The sequence below is a fragment of the Mya arenaria genome, chromosome 9 (genome assembly GCF_026914265.1).
Source record: "Mya arenaria isolate MELC-2E11 chromosome 9, ASM2691426v1".
Classification (NCBI taxonomy): Eukaryota; Metazoa; Mollusca; class Bivalvia; order Myida; family Myidae; genus Mya; species Mya arenaria.
This window is the reverse complement of record NC_069130.1, coordinates 30,573,466-30,596,109: the sequence shown is the minus strand read 5'-3', so window position 1 is coordinate 30,596,109 and position 22,644 is coordinate 30,573,466. Positions and strand designations below refer to the sequence as shown.

The window sequence follows — 22,644 nt, the reverse complement described above, 5'->3', positions numbered from 1 at the left end:
TTTCAGCCAATGATGAAGTACTCTTTGAGAGTTAGATGACCTGAAGTAATGTTTAAATGACTTCGCTCACTCCGCACGTTCTTAATGATCAGAAAGTTTCTTCAGCTCATCTAACTATTACATAGACCAACTCTTATTTTTGAAATATACCTACTTTTTTCAATCAACGTTATGAACAAAACTCCAGCTATTTCTGTCAATTCGTTATTGACGTGTTTTCGCCGAATTTACAATTACATTTGAATTTAAATTTTATGAAGCTCATCCCATTATAGTGCTTACTGAATTGCTATTTCCAAATATTGGCCGGTGTATATGAGATATATTATTTTAATAGTAAAGAATATATTCATTGACCCTTTAATGTCTACGTTTAAACGTAAAATTACAAATTTAAGAACGGAAAACCATTTCTATCATATGATTAAATAATCCTCTCTTTATTTGACAAACCGTTGCCATAGCATGTTTGACGAGGATGTGTTTTATCATTGCCAGAGAACCAGCACCATATTGGCTTCCCGTAAAGCATGTCGATGATAGCAAATTATGCGCTAATGGATTTCCGAGTTATGTCATGCAAAATAAACATGTCCTCATGTCAGAAAAGATTTTAAGGTTTTCAAAATTGGGTTTACATTTATGGGCAATGTAGTTATAAAAAATAGCATGCAAGGTTTTACTATTTGTGAACTGCTTTATTGCCATTATGAAACATACTGATGCGGTGGTTAACCGTAATTTTCACACACACACATTCGTACAAACTCCTCACACATGTGTGACAAGCTCGTACGAATATGTCACAAATTCAAACCACCTTTTTTCACCACCTGTTGGTACCAACGAATTTTTCACATTTCGTTTATAGCTAGTTTATTAATCTAAGCTACCAGCCGTATGTTGGAGTGACTATCAGTGTATCCTAAATTTAAAGGTACACAATTATCTAATTTAGAGGTGCACCTCTATATTTAGCTAAACCATTTATTATCAAGCTAAAAAAATAAGAGTTCTAATATTTCAACAAAAACGATGGTGATGACGTTTATGATGATGATGATGATGATGATGATGATGGATGATGGATGATGGATGATGATGATGATGATGATGATGATATCCGTCCGTCCGTCCCGAAATCTTGTGACATGAGAGTCTCCAGAGTCACTTACATTTATTCATTGGTGTATGAATGATAATGGTGGTGGTTTTTATTGTGGAGATGGTGGTTATGGTTGTGATTGTGGAGATGATGGTGATGGTTGTGATTGTGGAGATGGCGGTTATGGTTGTGATTGTGGAAATAATGATGATGGTTGTGATTGTGGAGATGATGGTGATGGTTGTGATTGTGGAGATGGTGGTTATGGTTGTGATTGTTGAGAAGATGGTGGTGGTTGTGATTGTGGAGATGATGGTAATGGGTGTGATTGTGGGGATGATGGTGGTGGTTGTGATTGTGGAGATGATGGTTATGATTGTGATTGTGGAGAAGATGGTGGTGGTTGTAATTGTGGAGATGATGGAGATGGTTGTGATTGTGGAGAAGATGGTGGTGTTTGTGATTGTGGAGATGATGGTTATGGTTGTGATGGTGGAGATGATGGTGATGGTTGTGATTGTGGAGATGATGGTGAAGGTTGTGATTGTGGAGATGATGGTGATGGTTGTGATTGTGGAGAAGATGGTGATGGTTGTGATTGTGGAGAAGATGGTGATGGTTGTGATTGTGGAGATGATGGTGAAGGTTGTGATTGTGGAGATGATGGTGATGGTTGTGATTGTGGAGAAGATGGTGATGGTTGTGATTGTGGAGATGGTGGTTATGGTTGTGATTGTGGAGATGGTGGTTATGGTTGTGATTGTGGAGATGATGGTTATGGTTTGATTGTGGAGATGATGTTTATGATTGTGATTGTGGAGATGATGTGCGCATTGTCAAGGGTACATGCCCGTCAGTCTGACATGAAGGTGAGAATATATGTTACGTCATACGACGATTCAATTTTTCTGATTGTCCCAAATGACGATGTTGTGCGTTGTCGTAACATATCGTATATTCCCGCCATTAGTAGGGTCAAACGTCATTTCAAACGTTTTCGCAGAAAGATCAATTGTTTTGGTTCACATTTAAACCAATCTTACTAAATCTTTGTCAGAATTTACGTCTCAAAAAGTCTAGTTCAAAGCTCAGTTAAGTGGACACAAAATACCAAGTCCGATCTTGATGAAACTTTATCAACCACTATTGTACTTGTATGTGTTTTAATTGTTTTTTTATGTGGCGAAAGTGTGCCTTTTTGCCACATAAGAATAGCCCCGTTTATGCGTCGAAAATCACCGCATAAACGTGGTCGGTTTCGTTTATGCGGCGATGCTGTTATGCGGCATTACAGTGCACCTGAACTTTGGGGGATATATTTCTCTATAAAATGCTCCCTAGCAATATCATGTAATAAATGACATGCATCTGTTTTGTAAATTTATTTACAAGACATATTAAAAGGTACAACTTTATGGTCCCTTTTTTAAAGCGAATAATATGTTAATGGTTTGTTTCAGTGTTAGATCGTGATATACTTCACCGAGTGAGCACCAAAGTCTATACGAGTGGCGAAGTTTAATATCTACTTTTGGTGTTCACGAGGCGAAATTTATTGCAATCTTAAACTGAAACAAAAAAACAACCTTTTTATTATATGCCTAAAATTTGTATTAAAAGACATTTTATTTGAAAAAAAACACGAGCAAAACTGGAGGCGGACGTAACGTCATTTCAGAAATGACGTCGTCCATATTGTTTCCCAGCTCTGTGCGCACTGATGTTTGTTTTGGTTTAATGCACCAGTCAATTGTAACCACGGCCCCCCAGGTCCGGGGAATAGCGGGGACTTTGACTTTCGGTCCAGCCAACCCCGGCTAAAATCCCCGACCTGCGGGGACGAATAGATGGGAAAATCCCCGCCAAATGCCCCCGCATCCCAGGGACCCTAGGTAAGGCTCATTCTCCGTTGTATTTATAGCGAAGACAAACCACCGCATTCACCGGCACTGCGGGGCCACCTGAAAGGTAAAAACACGGCCCATTTCCCCGGCTATCCCCGGTATACCCCCGGACCTGGGGGGGGGGCGTGGTTACAATTGACTGGTATAGCTGAACGGGCTAAAATTTCAAAAAGTGAAAACTATCAATTTGATATTTTCTCTGCTTGAAACAGTGAAAATAATGTTTATTCCACAGATAAATATCTATAAAGCACAGGAAAGCATTTAATAAACACATTATAATATGATATATAAATACTAAAATCTAGCTAAATAATCGTATTAATCGGTTTCAACACATATAAGATACGATAATTAGCTAGATTTTAGTATTAATATATTATAATGTGTGTTATATGCTTTCCTTTGCTTGATAGAGATTTTAAAGTAAAGCACTTTTATTATAACTCTTTATAGTTATTATTATGTTTTTGGCTAATGCTGTGCAATTTAAATTCACAATTTAACTCCACGAATTCATGATTTCAGCCTGAAGATTTTATGAATTCGTTAGGTTGAAATTGTGAAATCTTGAAATGTTATTAGACTTTAAATGTCACCGCTGGTCTTTCGTAGTATTACCATGCAAAACAATGCCCTCTACCGGCTAATATAATCATCTGAAAATTTACTATCTGAGTTCAGTTGTCTAAGTCGGATATCATGGTTTATTTTAACCATATAAGGCCACACCAAATTGATATTTCGTTCCGCGGATTTACCGCTCCTATTTTTTTGAAAATGTAAAAAAAATATTTTTATTTTTTTTGTGCGCCCGCACCTCCATTTTGATCGCCAAGCAGATTTTTTTCCGGTAATAATTTATTAAAAGGCTAAAAATAATCCAGTTTAATTTTTCTACGCTAGTTTGCGTGTTTTTGTAAAGGGAGGTTACCGATGCGTAGTGTTTTCATACTGTATATCGATCGGTTTAGCATGGGTTTCAATAAATTCAATCAAAATGGCCGCTTCCGGTATAAACAATGTGGCTCGAAGTTTAGAAAATAAATCTTATTTTTGACAATAAATATGTTTTGAGCATGCTTGAAGTCATTGTTGATCGTCTCATGCACTAAAGGATCATTATTTAAAGCAATCATTATGCAATAAAGCATGTGTATCTGCGTAATTAGTGACTCGTTTTGAATGGAAATCGGAATGATCAACTTAGTACTATTTTATTCAAGTCTTAGTCCAAGGGACCAAAATGATATATTACCTCGTTACGACGATGACACGTCAACTTAACTGGAACATGGGTCATTGTTTGGTCCAAACTGATGCATCAAGGTCAGTTTTGATAAAATTCTGACAAAACAACAGGTTTGAACAAATCTCTTTTCACAAATAGCGATATAAACACTGGTCTGGATATACTTCAACGTAAGTAAGCATAAGTTTATCACCTTATATTTTGTTTTTATTTGCAGCATTATCCGGGATTGTAATGCACTTGTCAATTGTAACCACTGCCCCGCCCACCTCTCGCCCTTATTCCAGGGGTATACCGGGGACAGCAGAGGCAATGGGCTGTGTTTTTACCTTTCAGGTGGCCCGCAGTGCCTAGTGAATGTGGTTTTGTTTTCATATTGAAAATAGTCTGGAATGGGCCTCACATAGGTATTCGGGGTTGCGGGGCCATTTGGCAGGGATTTTACCAGCAGTGTGTCCCTGCAGGTCGGGTATTTTACCCGGGTTTTGAGAGACCGGAAGTCAAAGTCCCCGCTATTCCGGACTTAGGGGTGGGGGCATATACAATTAGACAGTGCATAAAGACATCTATTAAATAACCAAAAAAGTACTCTGAAAAATAACCTTGTTCTTTTTGTTTTAATAAGCACATGTCATTGCATTTCCTGTGATAATAAAAACAAAATTTAGTCTATGTTATATGGAGTCTGATGTTTGATGATGCCTGTGTAAGTGATCATTTAAACAAAATTTAGTCTATGTTATATGGAGTCTGATGTTTGATGATGCCTGTGAATGTGATCATTTTTACAAATCCTAAGTTCTGTCTAAATACAGTTGCATATGAGGTTAAACTGATTCAGGTAGATTTATACAAGTCGTTTCATTTTTTTTTACTTAAAGCAGGGTTATTTATTATTATGAATGATCGTCATATTAAAGTACGTTTTAATTATATAAGAAATTAGATTTATCCATATAATGTTTGTACTAAACACGGATGAATAAATTGTATGTATTCCGACATTTTCCCAATGTCCATTAGAGGTTCAGTTCAAGATGGAATTAAAATGGGTTTAAGGGCAATTATGTTGAACAATCTTTCTTATTTATATTGAATATAAGGAAAAATATATTTTTCGCTCTTCGCTCGCTTCGGTTTTTATGAAAACTGACAATTTTTTTTTATTTTTTTTCGCTCGCTCCAATTTTTTTTGGCAAAAATCCGAGGAACTAAACATTAATTTGGTGTGGCCTAACATTGGTTTTGAATGTTGTCGCACTAAGATTACAATTTGATCCAAGCTTCATCGAATTTCATTCATTGGTAGAACATATGAACTGGAACCGAAACTTTAATGCTCAAACCCAGTAAACTTTGACGTTGGGTGGAAGATGTGCCAACTGAGGACCCCAACGTTAAAATAACGTTGGATTATAGTTGGATTTGAAAGTGTTAAAGGCGTCATATCTAAACGTCGGGGTACGACCATAACCAAATATAAATATTTTATATCCAACGCGAGTCTTATTTTATAATAGTTGGCTAAGTTCTCCATAGGTTCGGTATTGGCGAAATTAAATAATTTTATTGGATGATAGTTATTATAGGGTAAACTTTGACCAAACCAAAGAATTAATCAGTTTTATACATGGCTGTCCTTAAATGATGACATTGTACTTAATCTATTGCGCCTTGAATATGGTTTCGTCATTTCCTCTTGATTCGTTGAGCCTTTGACCGAAGTTTGAGGAACTCCTTCAGAAGGTTTAGGCTTTGCTGGGCAGACTCACAATCCTGTTACCTTGAACGGTGACCATGCCCATCAGTGTCCGTATGAGGTGAACGGTTTCCCAATAGGGAACAAGAACTTGGTTATCATTTTCGAAATTATTAGTCAAGACAAACGGCACCATCACTACACATTTTATCCCTGTAACCTTGACCAATGACCGCCATTCGTATCTGGTCATTTACTCAATTTGCTCTAGCATCCTGTAAAATATGAGGGTTGTATCGGGTATATCAAAAACAATATGACCCCTGATTTATATAAGTGGCAACTATTGTTTTTTGAAATATGTGACTTATCTATATGAACAATATTTTAAAAGATGTTTATTCTTTTTTTGACATGTGACATAATTCTACGTTTGAACTTTAAAGGGGGGTAGAGGTACACAAATGAATTTTCACAAATGTGTGACATATTCGTACGAATACGTAACACGGTTGACATATTCGTATGTGTGAAAATTACGGTTCAACAATGCGGTCGTTAAACTTTTACAAAAGGTAGTGATGCGGACATACGCATGACCATTTATTAACACGGGGTCAAATGAGTATTGTACCAATAGGACGGACAAACGCATGGAGACATACATTTAGCACAAAGTAGTATAAGTAATGCGGAGATACGCGTCGTAATGCGGCAAAAAGTGTTGAGATACATTAACTCCGCCGTTTTTGCAGTTTTGTAGCCGTTCATTGTTTTTCATGTTATTCATAAGAATAACGCAAGTTTTTTTTGCATTTGTTGTTAAAGTCAATTTTAATCATAGGTCTTGGTTACGTTCTAACTATACCTTTCTAAAATCAATTCTTTGTTTACTTCTTTTAGGATAGTACCCCTAATAGAGGGTATTTTCAACGGTTTGCTATTGCGCGGAGAAAATGTGATATTTCTATAAAAATGCATATCGATAATTATAGACTAGTATAAATAAACATTTACATGTGTAGGATATTCTTTGAGCTTTAAAATGAAACATAAATGATAAATTGAGTGGTGCGGAAAAAATGAACAAATAAGTAGAGGCATAGATTTGTTAACCATTTTCCATTTTGTTCATATATTAACTCTTTAAAATCAATGATATATTAAAAAGCATGATTTTGAGTTTAATTTAGCCCTTCGCTTATATTCTAATTGTTGTTAACAAGATAATATTGATAATGTATACAAAATAAATATAATTATAAATTGTATGTCTTCTTTGAATACAACAGTCGGAGTGTTCGTAATGCGTCATTTCCATATCTGTATTTTAAACTTTGAAATAATTCATTACGACAATTCTCTCTAGGTTTGAAGAACCTCTTTAAATATTTATCTCGCTTAAATATTGAGATTCTGTGTTTGATCTAGGCAAAATCTCATGCAAAACCTGGATATCGTGTTCGTGACGCTAAAGTGTCCGTGACGTACAGCCAACAGTTTCTCCCGTTGGTTGTATTTACTTTCATAAACTTTTACTTTGATAATCATGGACTGGAAGGAGTAACAAAAAGACCTTACATACATACATTGTTCAATAACGTATCGTTTTTGTTTGTATATTACAATGCCAAAAATAGGAACGTTTAAGGTGTTTCTTATAAGGGCATATTTCGCGCAATATTATGAGGGTTATTTACCAGATATCTAAAATACATTAAATGATTCAGAAAACAATCCAAACCAAATATTTATCATAACTCTCAATTTATTATTCATTGTGAAGGAAATGGAAATATTAAGTACTCTACAAATGACTCAATATGAAATGCCTGAAGCAACAGACTTAAATCTCTTTACAAAGCTACCAATGAAAATTAATATACCCTTGGATTTTTTTTTTACTCCAGTACAACAACGCTGCCTGTGAAAATGTATAAGTTATGGGAACATACGCATGCAGATATATTACCGTTTTACGAACAGGTAGTTACTAGTGTGCGGATATACGGATTAGGATACAAATAAATATGCGGACAAACGCATGTTGATACAATACTGTTTTACAAATAGCTATATGCCAGCTAGCCATGCACGAATGCTATGCGGGCGTAAACGTGAATATTCGTTTACCTTGTATAAATAGGTAATAATTATGTCGACATTACGCATAATAGGCAGTTATACGACAGACGCATTGAGCTATATTACCATCTAGGAAATAAGCGTTTCGGTACATTAACTTTGAAGAAAAGGTATTTATCCGGACATACGCGTGTAGATACATTTCCCGTTTACATAACATAGGTGTACCGCCACGGTAATCCATTAACCTAGTATAAATAGGTTTTAACACAGGAAGATATGGTAAATAGTAGTCGATATGTAAACTAAAAACGTTTCCATATACTTCATGTGCAAAGACATTATGTAAGTCCGTAATTTAATTAATATGAATATATTAGTATAAACATTTTCATAATTAATGTAAGAATAAGGCTTTTATAATTATAGAGAATCACTCTTATTCTGAACTTACAGAAGCATGTAAACAATTATTGTAATGACACTATTGTATATTGTTTCTTAAATGTCTGAATTATATAAAGAAAGTTCAATATTACACCTCCAAACAGACAAATAACCCATATTTCGTTAATATTTACAAAATCAAATGTACCCTGTTGTTACTATGGTATTTACCTGGTTTGCAAAACTAGCAAGAGACACAGAGTTGTAATCCGTATGTCATTCTTCCGTTGACTTGTTTTATAATATGTAACTATGTTACACCACTGAACTCTAAATACAAATAACAAACTGAACCAAAGACCTAGTACAGTATAAAAAATATGTCTTAAATTCCCAAGTAACGAAAAATGCACATCACCTCACTTCTGTAGAACTGTTATTGGTCTGGGCCTTTCCCCTGCAAAGTATGAGCTTTATAGCAAGTGATGAATATCGGAAAACTTCCTGGCAAATGATCTTGGTTAACTTTCACAAGCAGTGTGAATACTCAAAAGTGATATATATTCTATAAAGTTATCTTATATCTTTGCGTATGGACACACCAAATGGATGTTTCGTTCCACGGATTGACTGCATCTATCTTTTTGAAAATGTTATACAAAAAAAAAAGAATTTTGCGACCGCACCTTTATTTTTAACGTGAACCGCGATTTTCTTTGGTAAGCTTTTTTGAAAACTGCAATACCAGGGTATAATTATAAATTTATTAACAATATCATAAACCAATTAAGATTTTACCTACGCACTTTTATAGTCTTTTTTGGAAAGGGAAGTAACCAATGCGTGGAGTTTTATATATGTTCACCCTGTTAAGCATTGGTGTAAATTATTTCAAAGAAATTTGCGACTTTTGGTAAACTTAACCTCAAATAATGTGTGTGAAGTTGGCTCAGCCATCGGCAATCGACAATCGACATTCGATATTATATAGGAAGTTTTCAATGTCGAGCTGCAATGTCGAGCTGGACGGAATTCTAGCTCGACATTCGATATTATATGTAGCAAATATTCAATGTCGAGCTGCAATGTCGAGCTGGACGGAATTCAAGCTCGACATTCGATATTATATATAGCAAATATTCAATGTCGAGCTGCAATGTCGAGCTGGACGGAATTCTAGCTCGACATTCGATATTATATATAGCAAGTCTTCAATGTCGAGCTGCAATGTCGAGCTGGACGGAATTCTAGCTCGACATTCGATATTATATATAGCAAATATTCAATGTCGAGCTGCAATGTCGAGCTGGACGGAATTCTAGCTCGACATTCGATATTATATATAGCAAATATTCAATGTCGAGCTGCAATGTCGAGCTGGACGGAATTCAAGCTCGACATAAGGTATTATATAGCAAGTCTTCAATGTCGAGCTGCAATGTCGAGCTGGACGGAATTCAAGCTCGACATTCGATATTATATATAGCAAATATTCAATGTCGAGCTGCAATGTCAAGCTGGACGGAATTCTAGCTCGACATTCGATATTATATATAGCAAATATTCAATGTCGAGCTGCAATGTCGAGCTGGACGGAATTCTAGCTCGACATTCGATATTATATATAGCAAATATTCAATGTCGAGCTGCAATGTCGAGCTGGACGGAATTCAAGCTCGACATAAGGTATTATATATAGCAAGTCTTCAATGTCGCGCTGCAATGTCGAGCTGGACGAAATTCTAGCTCGACATTCGATATTATATAGCAAATCTTCAATGTCGCGCTGCAATGTCGAGCTGGACAGAATTCTAGCTCGACATTCGATATTATATAGCAACTATTCAATGTCGCGCTGCAATGTCGAGCTGGACGAAATTCTAGCTCGACATTCGATATTATATAGCAAATCTTCAATGTCGCGCTGCAATGTCGAGCTGGACAGAATTCTAGCTCGACATTCGATATTATATAGCAAATATTCAATGTCGAGCTGCAATGTCGAGCTGGACGAAATTCTAGCTCGACATAAGATATTATATAGCAAATCTTCAATGTCGCGCTGCAATGTCGAGCTGGACAGAATTCTAGCTCGACATTCGATATTATATAGCAACTATTCAATGTCGAGCTGCAATGTCAAGCTGGACGGAATTCTAGCTCGACATTCGATATTATATAGCAACTATTCAATGTCGCGCTGCAATGTCGAGCTGGACAGAATTCTAGCTCGACATTCGATATTATATAGCAAATCTTCAATGTCGCGCTGCAATGTCGAGCTGGACGGAATTCTAGCTCGACATTCGATATTATATAGCAACTATTCAATGTCGAGCTGCAATGTCAAGCTGGACGGAATTCTAGCTCGACATAAGATATTATATAGCAAGTCTTCAATGTATTCCAAACAAATATCTGGTTGCAGGTGGCGATCAGGAAAAAAGGATATGCTTCCGGTTCCGGTCTTGTGAAAACATGAAAATATTTGCTCAAATGAAATGGATTAATATCCTAATTAATCTTAAACAGTCTTTAACGTTTTAACTGTATTAAGTGTTGTTACAGTATATCAGGGAGTACTTAACTATAGTATTTCGCCCTTGATCCCACCAACCCTTCTCTTCATTATGAGTAAAAAACGAGCGAAGGGCATACCAATACCCCTTCCGCCAACAGTCACGAGGATTCGGATTCAGAGTGTTCAACTTATGCGGACTGACAAAGTGATATTTTTGTAAATGACAAGGCCCTGCATTTTTTAACAATGGTTCTGCAATCGCAGTTGTCTAAAAGTTTCTAAACAACAATATGAAAAATCTGCAAAATCAAAGACAATGATAGCATCATAGCATTCCCAGGGACTAGGAAAAGTATTAATGAAATTATAAAACTTGGAAGACAAATTAGCAGCTCTAGAATCAAAGCTAGCATCGGTAGAAAAGAACGATGTGGCTTTCTTAAAGCAATATTAGAAATAGAAAGGAACATTTGGATGATGATCATTACTGAAGCTATGGGGAATGAAGGCGGTCAGCCCTATCATATTTGGTGTTGATACCCTAGTCAGGGAGAGAACTATTATCGAGGCAACCAAGGTCAAACTGAAAGTGATTGACTTTTGTAAAGACATTTAGTTCCAAAGCGACCTTACGCCAGCTCAACGGGAGGAAGCTTATCTTCTCCGCGTCGAAAAGAAAAGTAGGCCGGTGAATTCCACTGCAATAAGGGGTGATAATGGAGGTGCCTCTAAGAGGCCCTCTTTTCAGAAAGAGTAGACCATAAGACATTGTAAATAAGTTAAATAATTTGAACTTAAAGAAGTTAAAGTTAATTGTTGCTGTTCAAGTTCTACAGTTAACTTTAATTTAGATGAAGAGATGGCTAGTGTTTTACATTATGGAAATGAAGCTGATGATAATAACAGTATTGAAGATATTTCTGCCAATTGTGATATGCTGAACAGTGTTAATACTTCTTACAATAGAGAGTTGCTTGATATAAGTAATATTTCAGGAAATAGTGAGTTAATGGATAATAGTCATATTTCAGAAAGCAACTACATGTATGACAAAGAAAGGCCAAGAAATTTTGGATATTAACGAACTGAACATAGTTGGATACTTTAGAATAAATGGGAAAGTATATGAAAAAATGTCCTGGTGTAGCAATTTATCACAGACAAGGCCTAGTTGTACGGGAAATACGCGTCTTAGGTAATCACAGTTTTGAAGAGTATTGTAGGTGTTCAGTAAATAATAAGTGAAGGAAATGTTAAAAGCTTATTGTTGACAGTATGAAAGTAAATCCAAAGGGATTTTGGGCATAGGTAAAACAGCAAACCAAATCAAGGTCGAAAATGCATGATTTAAAAGATTGTCTGGAACTATTGTTGTTGATAGCATGGCAAAAGCAAATTTGTTGAATGACCTTTTTACGTCTGTATTTGTGACTGAACACATTGGTAACCTACCAAATTGTGATATGAAATTTCATGGAGAACCTTCTCTCATTCGATGAAAAAAAGCTGTCGAAACAAAAAAGCAGTTAAACCAAGATAAAGCAATGGGCCCTGACTAGTGTCACACAAAAGTATTGAAAGAGACTTGTGATATTGTATGCAAACATTTGTGCAATATACTAAATAAATCATTACATGATCTACAGTTGTCAATAACATGATAGCAAGCAAACGTTACGGTATTATACAAAAATAAAGGAGAAAAGTCGCACCCAACAAATTGTAGTCCTATTTTTGACAGGGATTCCGTGTAAAATCTATGGGAAACAATAATGAAACATTTGACAGAAAATGATTTGTTAACAAACTCGCAATATAGATTTAGAAGCAAAAGAAGCTGTGTATTGCAATTACTAGATGTCCTTGACGACCTTATGAATGCATATGACGATAACTTCCAAGTTGATGTTATATATCTTGATATTATGAAAACCTTTGATCAAATGCCACATAGAAGACTCTTGTTGAAACTCAAATCGAATAGACGGAGAAATTTTGTTATGGATATAATACTTCTTAAAGGATCGTAAACAACGTGTAGTGGTTGACGAAAATATGTCCGAATGGAGGCCCATTTCATCTGCTGCCCCTCGAAGGTATGTGTTTGGACCACTTCTTTTCATCATATGCATGAGTATACCGGATGAGCTGCATTCATACTGCAAACTGTTTGCTGACGGCAGTAAACAATATAGACCCATAAAGACGGTAGCGGACCAGGAAATTATTCAAGGTGGAATAGATACACTTGGAAGCTTGAGCGAAAAATGTATAAACACTAAAATATGTTGGACATAAATAACTCAGAGGTTGAATTACCTTCAACAAATACTGAAAAAGACCTTGGTATCAACTTTGAAACTCGCTAAAATTTGACAAGCATATGTTAGAAGTTGTAAACAAAACAAAGAAACTAACCGGAATTATCAAAATATCGTTTAGATATATGAACTGTGTGCTGTTTATGTCTCTGTACAAATCAAGCATTCGTTCAATCATTGACTATGGCAGAGTAGTATGGTTTCCTTTTCCAAAGAAGAATATACAACTAATTGAAAATATTCAACACCAGAATAATTCATGAAATAAAGCGTTTAAGTTATGCCCAACGTCTTGAAAAATCTAAATGTACCTACACTGAAATATCGTCGTGGTCGCTATGATTTGATACAAATATTTAGAATATGATATTTAAATTTTAGAATATTTACCAAAGTGGATGACATTGCCCCTGATCTTTTTTCACCTTTAATGACAACGTAACAAGAGGACAAATCTTCAAAATCCAAAAGTCAAGTGTGAGAAGAGACCAAATTCATTCCCAGTACGTGCAATAGATAATTGGAACAGCTTGAAAGAGGACATTGTTTGCAGTGATTCAGTAATTAGTTTCAAGACAAAGCTGGACATATCCTGGAGGTGTAAACGTTTTGATCTAACAGACATCTACTAGTGGAGCTAAAAATTATATAAATCAAATATGAATACATAGATCCTGACCTGAACCTGTACCGATAATTCGAAGAGGAGGAGTCTACAAGACAATACTGGCTTAATCTACTCCGAGGAAGGACAAGCTAAGGTAAACGTACGCTGGTTCGGACAGACCAAAAATTAGGTATGCCAACTTTGATATCTGTTTTCTTTCACAACAAATTCTTTAATGAATAAAACAACTCACTGACCTTAATCAGTTAATAGTTTTCTGGTACTGTTCATTTTGGTAAGCACATGCCATTACATTATATGAAAACTACATAAACAAACATACAGACCAAACAGACAAGAAACAAGAAATAAAATGGGAACATGAATTCACTTTTTTATTGCACTATCAATAACAGATTAAGAAGCATTCAGTTTAAATATATTACGTGGATTTTGCCAATAACAAAAAGTTTTGTTTAAATATAAACTCGCCAATTTAAACCTCTGCAGCGTCTGCAATATTTATATTGAGGATATGAATCATATTTACGAGGACTATTCCAGTACAACATTTCTGGTCACAATTAAAATTATTTAAATAGGAACAATATTCGAACTGAAATAACTTTCAAAAATATATCTTTTGGAATTAAAGAGGATCAGACTCCGACAGTAATGCTAATCAATTTTATTTTCCCATTATAAAAGTTTATATTCATAAATATAAACTCACACACGATATTCCAGCTATTGAAAGCTTTGTTAAGTATCTCAAACAAAGAAACCAAATAGAGAGATGTTCGGCAGAATCTAAGGGCAAAATACAGCTACATGACCTAAAATGGAACCAAATTAATATAAAATGTTATTTATTTTAAAGGCAATATTTATACGAAACATGGAACAACAGCAAAAAAACTACACAAAAAGCACAGTACATATGTTTATCAAGGATTGTTAGGTACCACCTTGGAACGGTCACCTTACATGTTTCTTATATCTCTTACTTTATTGGATTTTATTTACTTATTTGACTAAATATTTTTCGTTTTTTTCACAAAACTTTATTTTCATTATGTAACAAAACACAAATATAAAACATTTCCATCTAATGTGTAACATATACCAATATCAATATTTGAGTAGATAAAAGACACTTTTAAAAATATATTTATTGATATCTTATCAATATATGTTCAATGATATTGAATGTTGTACATGATACCGAAATATAAGTTTATTACAAAAACAAGATCTAACCGTTTATTTATCGAGTATCCAAAATCAATCATGATAATTTATGAATGGTTAAATACAGCTGCAAATGATGTTTAAGTGATACAGGGAGATAAGCTGTTTCAAAGTAAGAAACATTTTCCTTAAAACAGAATTATTTTTTCATGAATGTTCATTGTACGTAATTAGATATGTTATAAATATCTTACAAATGTGTTTAACCCATTTCCAGTGTGTGTATATCACGGGATAAATTACGTCATAAATGCTACGTCCGAAGGCAACATTTTGCTTTGAATGAAGACCTTAAACAAATATACCTTAACTCTTTATTCACCATTTTAAATGAAACAAAGCGCAGTCTACGCCGCTCACAGAGCCACCCTTCGGACTTGTACGCCTAAACCTAAACTGCCTTCGATGGATCTCTCTTCTTCTGACCTAAACCTCCACCCTTCAGTAGAGTGTCCCCTCAAGCCGTTATTTGAAAAGCGGAAGGTCGAGAGCCAGCAAACATTTAAACAAATCGTCCAAAATTCAAACGGTCATTTTAAGGACGGGTATTTAATGGAGGCTGTACTCTATCTTAGCTTTAAAAGGTTAAATGTAAACAACACATGTTTAAAGGTAAGACTTCATAGAATACGTGAAGTCTTGTATTTTATTGAAAAATAAATACAAACAACATATTTTCTTTGAAAGTTAACATTGAGAACTATAACTCTTTAAAAAGAGTTTAACAAATCACATAGAATTTCGTTGTTAGATCCCAAAAAGGAAGTTTGGTCTTCAGTCTTCTTGAGTTTGAGCCATCCATGAATGTCTACGATGGGCTCTTGACTGATGGAGATGCGATGGTCCTGCCTTAAAACTTTCAGGTGTCTATGCAAGCATGGCATTCTCTTGACGGGTAAAGATGTGTTGACGAGTACACATAGATCGTACTGTTGGTCTTCTTTAGCAGTCCAGAACGCGATGCAACCGAACATGTTCAAGACCTTCTTGAAGTGGTTCAGTCTGTCTTTTTCTGTTATGGTGAGTTTCTCGTATGCGTCAGATGGAGAGTTAAAGTAGCACATTACTTTATGGTTGACAATGAAGGCTGACTTGTTTGCTGGTAGAGACTTGTATTCTCTAGTCTCTTCAAAGCGTTGGAAGGCTCCTTCTTTGTCTTTAAGGTAGATTCTAGATACGATCCAATCCTTTAGAATTTTTGGATGTAAGTCTTGAAAGGTCAAGACGGTAGCATTCATGAGCTCAGCCTCTCTCACTCGATCCTTCTTGTAGATTTGATATCAAATATGGTCTAGCTCAGACCATTCTTTGAAAGGTAAGTCCTTAAGGTAGCTGAAGTCGTCCTTCACTTCCATGTCAGGTTCGTCTACTGCAGTTCTTGTAGAGGTTTGTTTCATCGAAGACAGTTGTGAAACAAACGTTCTTTTCTGTGCTGGAGTGGTTAACTTCTTCAGCATCTCCACTTGTGTCTTGAGAAAGTCTCTCTCCTTTCTCAAGTAGTCAAATGTTCTGTAGTCTACCGTTCTGAACTTGAAAGCTGGTTCTTCAGCGTCTTCAGTAATAACGGACTGGTCTGTCAGTTCCTCACCTTTAGTTGAAGGAGAGGACGTCTGCTGATGGTGAAGCCATTCGTGTCTGTTGTCCGTATACTGAATGGTGGTGCCATCTGCTTCCTCAACTGTTGTAGGTAGAGTACGTATTTTCAATTTCAGGCTGTTCTCGTCTGAATCCAGCTCTACCGATCTTTTCACTCCTCTTTTCGTATCTGCCATAACTGTATCTCTCTTTTAAATTTCAGTAGTGGTGGAGAGGTACATCTGTCTTCATTGTAGGTTAAAGTCTGAATAGCAGACACACTCAAGACCTCTCCTTAAATACTAGTAACTTGTTGACGTCATCGATGACATGTCTCTACCTCTATTCAAGAAACGTTTCTCTACTGAAGGTGTGTTTCTCTAAATGAGGAGACTAGCCTCTTCTTTAAAATCCAGAATTCTGACTGGTCCATAAAGAAGCCTTCTGATTGGTTCAGAAGGTTACTTTCTCGACCTTTCATTGGTTAGTCAGGCTTTCTTTAAAAGAGCGGGAACTGTCGAACGTCTAACAGACAACGCTGAAGAGATCCCTATCGACACCACTCCAGTTACCGTTTGGGTTTACATCACACTCATGACACGTCTGACATACGTGAATTCCAAAAATCTGGACGAGAGTGGATCGGAAGTCGTCCACACGTGCTTCGGTTCCATTTACAGTCGGAAAGTTTCGGACTTCTTCATTACTCACAATGTATGCTGGCTCTCGATTCCGCCTTTCAAGAACGGCTTGAGAGGACACTCTACTGAAGGGTGGAGGTTTAGGTCTACAGAAGAGAGACCCATCAAGGCGGTTTAGGTTTAGGCGTACAGGAGTTTGACTGAGTGTTAAGTATTTTAAAATACTTCGACAAAACTTTTCACAAAACCGCCGTCTGATGGAGCACTGTTAAAACATAAGTTTGGAAATAGGTTTGTTGAAGCTTTTGAAGAAACTAATCACCTAGTCAAAACTTATCTTTGTTTTGATTCATTATTCGAAGCAAAATGTTGACTTCCGTAGAAGCATTTATGACGTTATTTACAACGTTGTATACACACACTGATTTCTATGCTTACTCAAACATTTGAGTAAATATTATGTATGGGGTCACTTTTCCATTTTCCAACAGAGATAACTTAAAGCTGCACTCTCACAGATTGAACGTTTTGACTTTTTTATTGTTTGTCTTGGAACGAGCCAATTTTTGCGAAAATCCATGGAAACCAGTGATATAAGACTGCTGACAAAATATAGATCGAACATTTTTATATTTAAGTTCAAAAATGATGTTTTTATGCATTTTTCTTAAACCGTTAGTTTAAGCCATAAATTAATTTTCGAACGGATATATGAAAATCTAGGATCTAATTTTTTGGCAGCAATCTTATATCATTGGATTGCAGATATGTATGCAAAAAAATGCTCTTTTCAAAACAATAATGAAAAAGTTGTAGAAACGGTATATCTGTGAGAGTGCAGCTTTAAAAAATGAGGTCAAATGGTCTAAAGTGCAATTTTATTGAAAAAAACACAACATCTTTTATATTGAGTATAAGAAAAAGGATCGCTCTGGATTGCTGGCTCTGATATTATAAAAATGAAAAAATGCATTTTTTTTTGCTCGCTCGCTACAATTTGTTTTGGTAAGAATTCGAGGAATATCTAAAATGAATTAGGTAAGCGGAAAGTTCTCGAGATTAAAACAGCCTGACCCTGAAGTGATACAATGTGACATTTGTTCTGTAACTTCCTAACAGGTTGTTTTTAACATCATTATATTGATGGGTTTAAATTTCTCCCGGGGTTTTAGAAACAGACAAGCCCGCATATAGATGGATTTCAGATAACCTAAAAATAGATTCTGCATATCATTAACTGACCACGTGTACTAGCTGGGGGCAAAACATTGCTGATAAACCCCTCCAGGTTAATACATTATATAGTACAATATAGTTCAATGGTCTAGTTTACATGATAGAACGTAATGGCAGACATCAATGATTTGAGTTATTTAAACAAGTTGATTTATCAGATTATGCAAGGAAATTATCATCCAGGAATGTAGCAATATATGTTCTGTTGGAGCAGGAACTTTATCTGATCCTTACAAAATAACTGCAAGTATTAGGGAGTAAATCAAACAGTTTAGCAGTTCATGTTCAGAGAGACAATGACTTTCTTGAAAGATTAAACAATAAAACTACTGGAAATGTTTGTGTCAGATATCATTCCAGGGATAATAACGATAATTAAGTCAAACTTAAACTATTTTCAATATTTGTATTTTCATACAGTATATAAACAAAAAAGAGTGAAAATAAAAAAATCGTAATTTTGGCAGTTTATAGCGATAAACATAAAATAAACAATTAAGACCACAAATATTTGCTTTGCGTTTCTTGTTAGATGTAAACACTTAGTTCTATGTAATGATTCGGAAGGCATCAAATTGTCATTCAATAAAGTAAGTTGATTAACAGATATACTTGAGTCCAGTATAAGAAACTTCCTCATTCTCCCTATGACACGCTCAACATGTATTCTCACATGTGACAATTTTCTGAACGGTTCATTGCCAGAAAGTTGTGTTTTGCCCGGTGAATGAATGAATCCTTAGTACAGTGCCGGAGACTGCCATTTCCTCGGCAACAAGGACCCCCCTATCTGTCAACTATTCAGCACCAGGCAAAAGGATGGACATATATCCTGATTCCAAAGTTATTTGCTTGTCCGACACACGTCCACCCGTCCCGACGGCGATATATATATATATATCAAATATTTTATTGTATTGTTATGTTTGTAGTTGCTCCGTGTTTGTGCTCTTGTTGTTGATGCGGGCTTTCAATAAAAATACAAAATAATAGATTATTGAAATCACTTTGTTGTAACCAGGTTCAAATGCCTCATGTATATTTGATCGTGCCACCTCCCTCTCTGGCCAAACAATTAATTGTTTCAAACATTTAGCTAAACTTGGTACCCATGTGTTCCAAATTCGAGGAACTGTTGCCCCCAAAAGTGTAAAGCTATATGATATGTCTTTGTTTGAAAGACCTAATCCAATTTTCATTAGGACAATCAAGAGGTGGTCTTTAAGTGAAAGTCTTGCCAGTCTTTTTTTTAAAGTGACACTCTGATTCAAAATCAATACATGCCGTGACATGTATAACAAACATAAATTGAGTGATTAACCTTTAACTTCTTACTAAATGATGCATTTATGAAAAACATTCATAACTGATAACAAGATTGTAACTGTGTATTTAATATCTGAAAACGCAAAAATATCAAATGATTGGTGAGTGATAAAAAATTCACTGCGATCTACTTTTGTCTAATTAGGTAGAAATCCCGTGTTTTCTGCACCTTTCTTTCAAACTCAACTCTGTATCGTTCATAAGAACCATTGTTTTCGACATGTATTTATCTGTTTTTGGTATATCAAAACATTTATAATAATTGTGTTTAATCTTATTTGGGAGAGAGAGAGTGCAACTTTAAGTACATAAGGTTCTATCTGAGTATATATCCACAAAATCACGGGATATACCTGTAAAAAATGTCATCTTGGTGTTGTCTATATTGTCATATGTTACTTCAGAATATATTTTTTTCTGTATTGTCTGCAACAGCCTACACATGTATTCAATGTGTCTACTCAATAGGTATATAGGACATCTGTGCAAAGATATTCCCTTTTCTTTGTTTTGTATATTTGCACACCCAACAACACATACACTATTAACCATTTCACCAATTTTATTTACAGAAAACATGTATAAACTGACCATACAAACACCAATGTATTGAATTTACTACTGGGGGCTTATCAGCAGCAGAGCGTTCTTGCCCCCACTAAATAGTTCATGAGCTGTTCAGTCAGCCATGGTCTAAGTAAAATCCATCTATTGCCATACAAAAGAAGAAGAAAGGATTTAAGAAGAAAATGTTTACTATCAGTAAGCATTTAATCTTTGCCCGGATTACGAAATAAACAAACCATGCCGATTGTATTTAATAATTCTCCAAATAATCACCAAATCACAAGAATGTTTGCACCATGCTTAAAGTATTTTGCAACTTTATACTAAGTGCCCGGATGTAGTCCATGATGCACTATATTCAAGACTGAGAATGCTACTTGAGGCTAATATTTTGTTCAAGTCTGAGTAATAAAACATATAAGTAATTATAATTTCAATTTAGTCCTATGTCTGCATTCAGAAAGCAAAAAATACACGAAATTCTCAGAGATTATGACATGTTCTGCTTTTCCAGAATTTCAGGCCTAATTCAAGTTCAGAGTGAATGAATTTTGTCACAGCTTTTTTGCTTAACTCGATCTGAATCAAACTGAATTAAATTGCATTTTTTCCGAATTCGACGTTTGTCATTTACATTGAAATGGATAAGAAAAGTAATAAGTTGTGTGTTGTCTAAAGGGGCCAAACTGCTGTGCTTAAAAAGTAATATTATTAGTAAGAAATTTATTGCATTTCTAAATTCATATCAAATTATCGCTATTAAATGTATTTATCTTGTCCGGTTGGTAAAAATGCCTGGTATTCACAACTTTCGCCTATTAATAAACAAAGGAGTCGTCTGCACTAATACAAGCAAGTAAAAAGTCAATATTTTATGTACGTGAAGTTAGCGGCCTAGCGGCCTAGCGGCCTAGCGGCGTGAAGTTAGCGGCCTGGCGTGAAGTTTTTTATTCATATAGTTACATAGCGGCCTTAAATTGTTATCTATTTAGAATATTTTTCTTTACCTTTTATTCTAAAACAATTTTAAATTAACTGTTTTATGCACAAATTATAACTCTGAAGCGTTTTTCAACTTTTTTTATAAAAGTCGATCAAGAACTTCAGCGACCTATTCTTGTATCTTGTATCTTGTTTAAGTCTGAAAAATGCAAAAATGCCTTTCCAGAATTTTGCTAACTTCTGGCATAATGCAAATAATAACATGAAAAAAATAATTGTGTAATAATAAAACTTCAGAGTGAGTGAATTTAATAAAAAAAAATATGACATACTTTTGTTATTGCTTAAATCAATTGGATTTGAAATTAGTTCTAAAGAAACGCATGGTTGTGGCATACGTATAACGGTAGAAATGGCATTTTTTCCGAGTCTGAAGTTTGCCGATTTACATTGAAATATATAAGGAGGTTAATAATTAGAGTTAAACCTTTAACATGTCTGCTTCAAGATCGCTGTAACGGAAAATTGTGATGTCCTGCCCGATACGACCTGCACCTCTTTTGATATGATCACTTGATTTTCGCAGTTTCAAGGTAAAAATCGTTATGTTTCATTGACTTGAATACACCAACAATTTTGGGTGTAAGTTTATCTATTATAATCGAATTCATGCAAGACCCATTCGGCGAGTGCTCAGATAAGATTGTTATTCATATTAGGTATTTGGAGCATAGTGAACAGATATAATATAACCCTGGATAGAGCTACCCTGGGTATTGAACGCCCACCAGTGTTATTCACTGTCACACAGGACCACCATTAAATAGCGCTCCTTGAAGACGTTTAATTTTTTTTTTAGTTTTGCAGCAAGGAATAGAACCTTCGACACCTGAATTGACAAGTCAATATTTTATTGATACATACATTAAATACATTGCGATAAACACTGAACGATTGCAAACAAGCATGGCGGTAAAATTTACAAAAAGAAACAGCATATTTATAGCAATATATTCTGGAGAAAAGTATGCATCAAACTTTATTGGTTAATAAGATCATCGTCCAAACTATGCATACGTGTATCATTTTTAAGTATTTTATCAACATGAAAGAGTAATATCCCCGCCTTTATAAGCTGCCATTTTGTTAATGACATTTAAATTTGTTGTTGACACTAATGTTACAAATTTGGCTAACGTGAACAATACTTAGGCAAGTGAGATGT

At 35.2% G+C, this 22,644-nt stretch overlaps 1 protein-coding gene and 1 long non-coding RNA gene across 2 annotated transcripts in view; one reads left to right on the top strand and one right to left on the bottom strand.

Annotated features, from left to right (window-relative positions):
• The window catches only part of LOC128203701 (cationic amino acid transporter 2-like), a 107,997-nt gene extending 99,158 nt beyond the window's left edge, over positions 1-8,839 (bottom strand). Inside the window, exon 1 of the mRNA XM_052905226.1 lies at positions 8,664-8,839. The gene's annotated coding sequence lies outside the window, so the exon portion shown is untranslated. The remainder of the gene's footprint in view (positions 1-8,663) is intronic.
• LOC128203705 (uncharacterized) overlaps positions 1-22,644 on the top strand; it is a 291,364-nt gene that overhangs the window by 71,542 nt on the left and 197,178 nt on the right. The gene's annotated exons all lie outside the window — the stretch shown is intronic.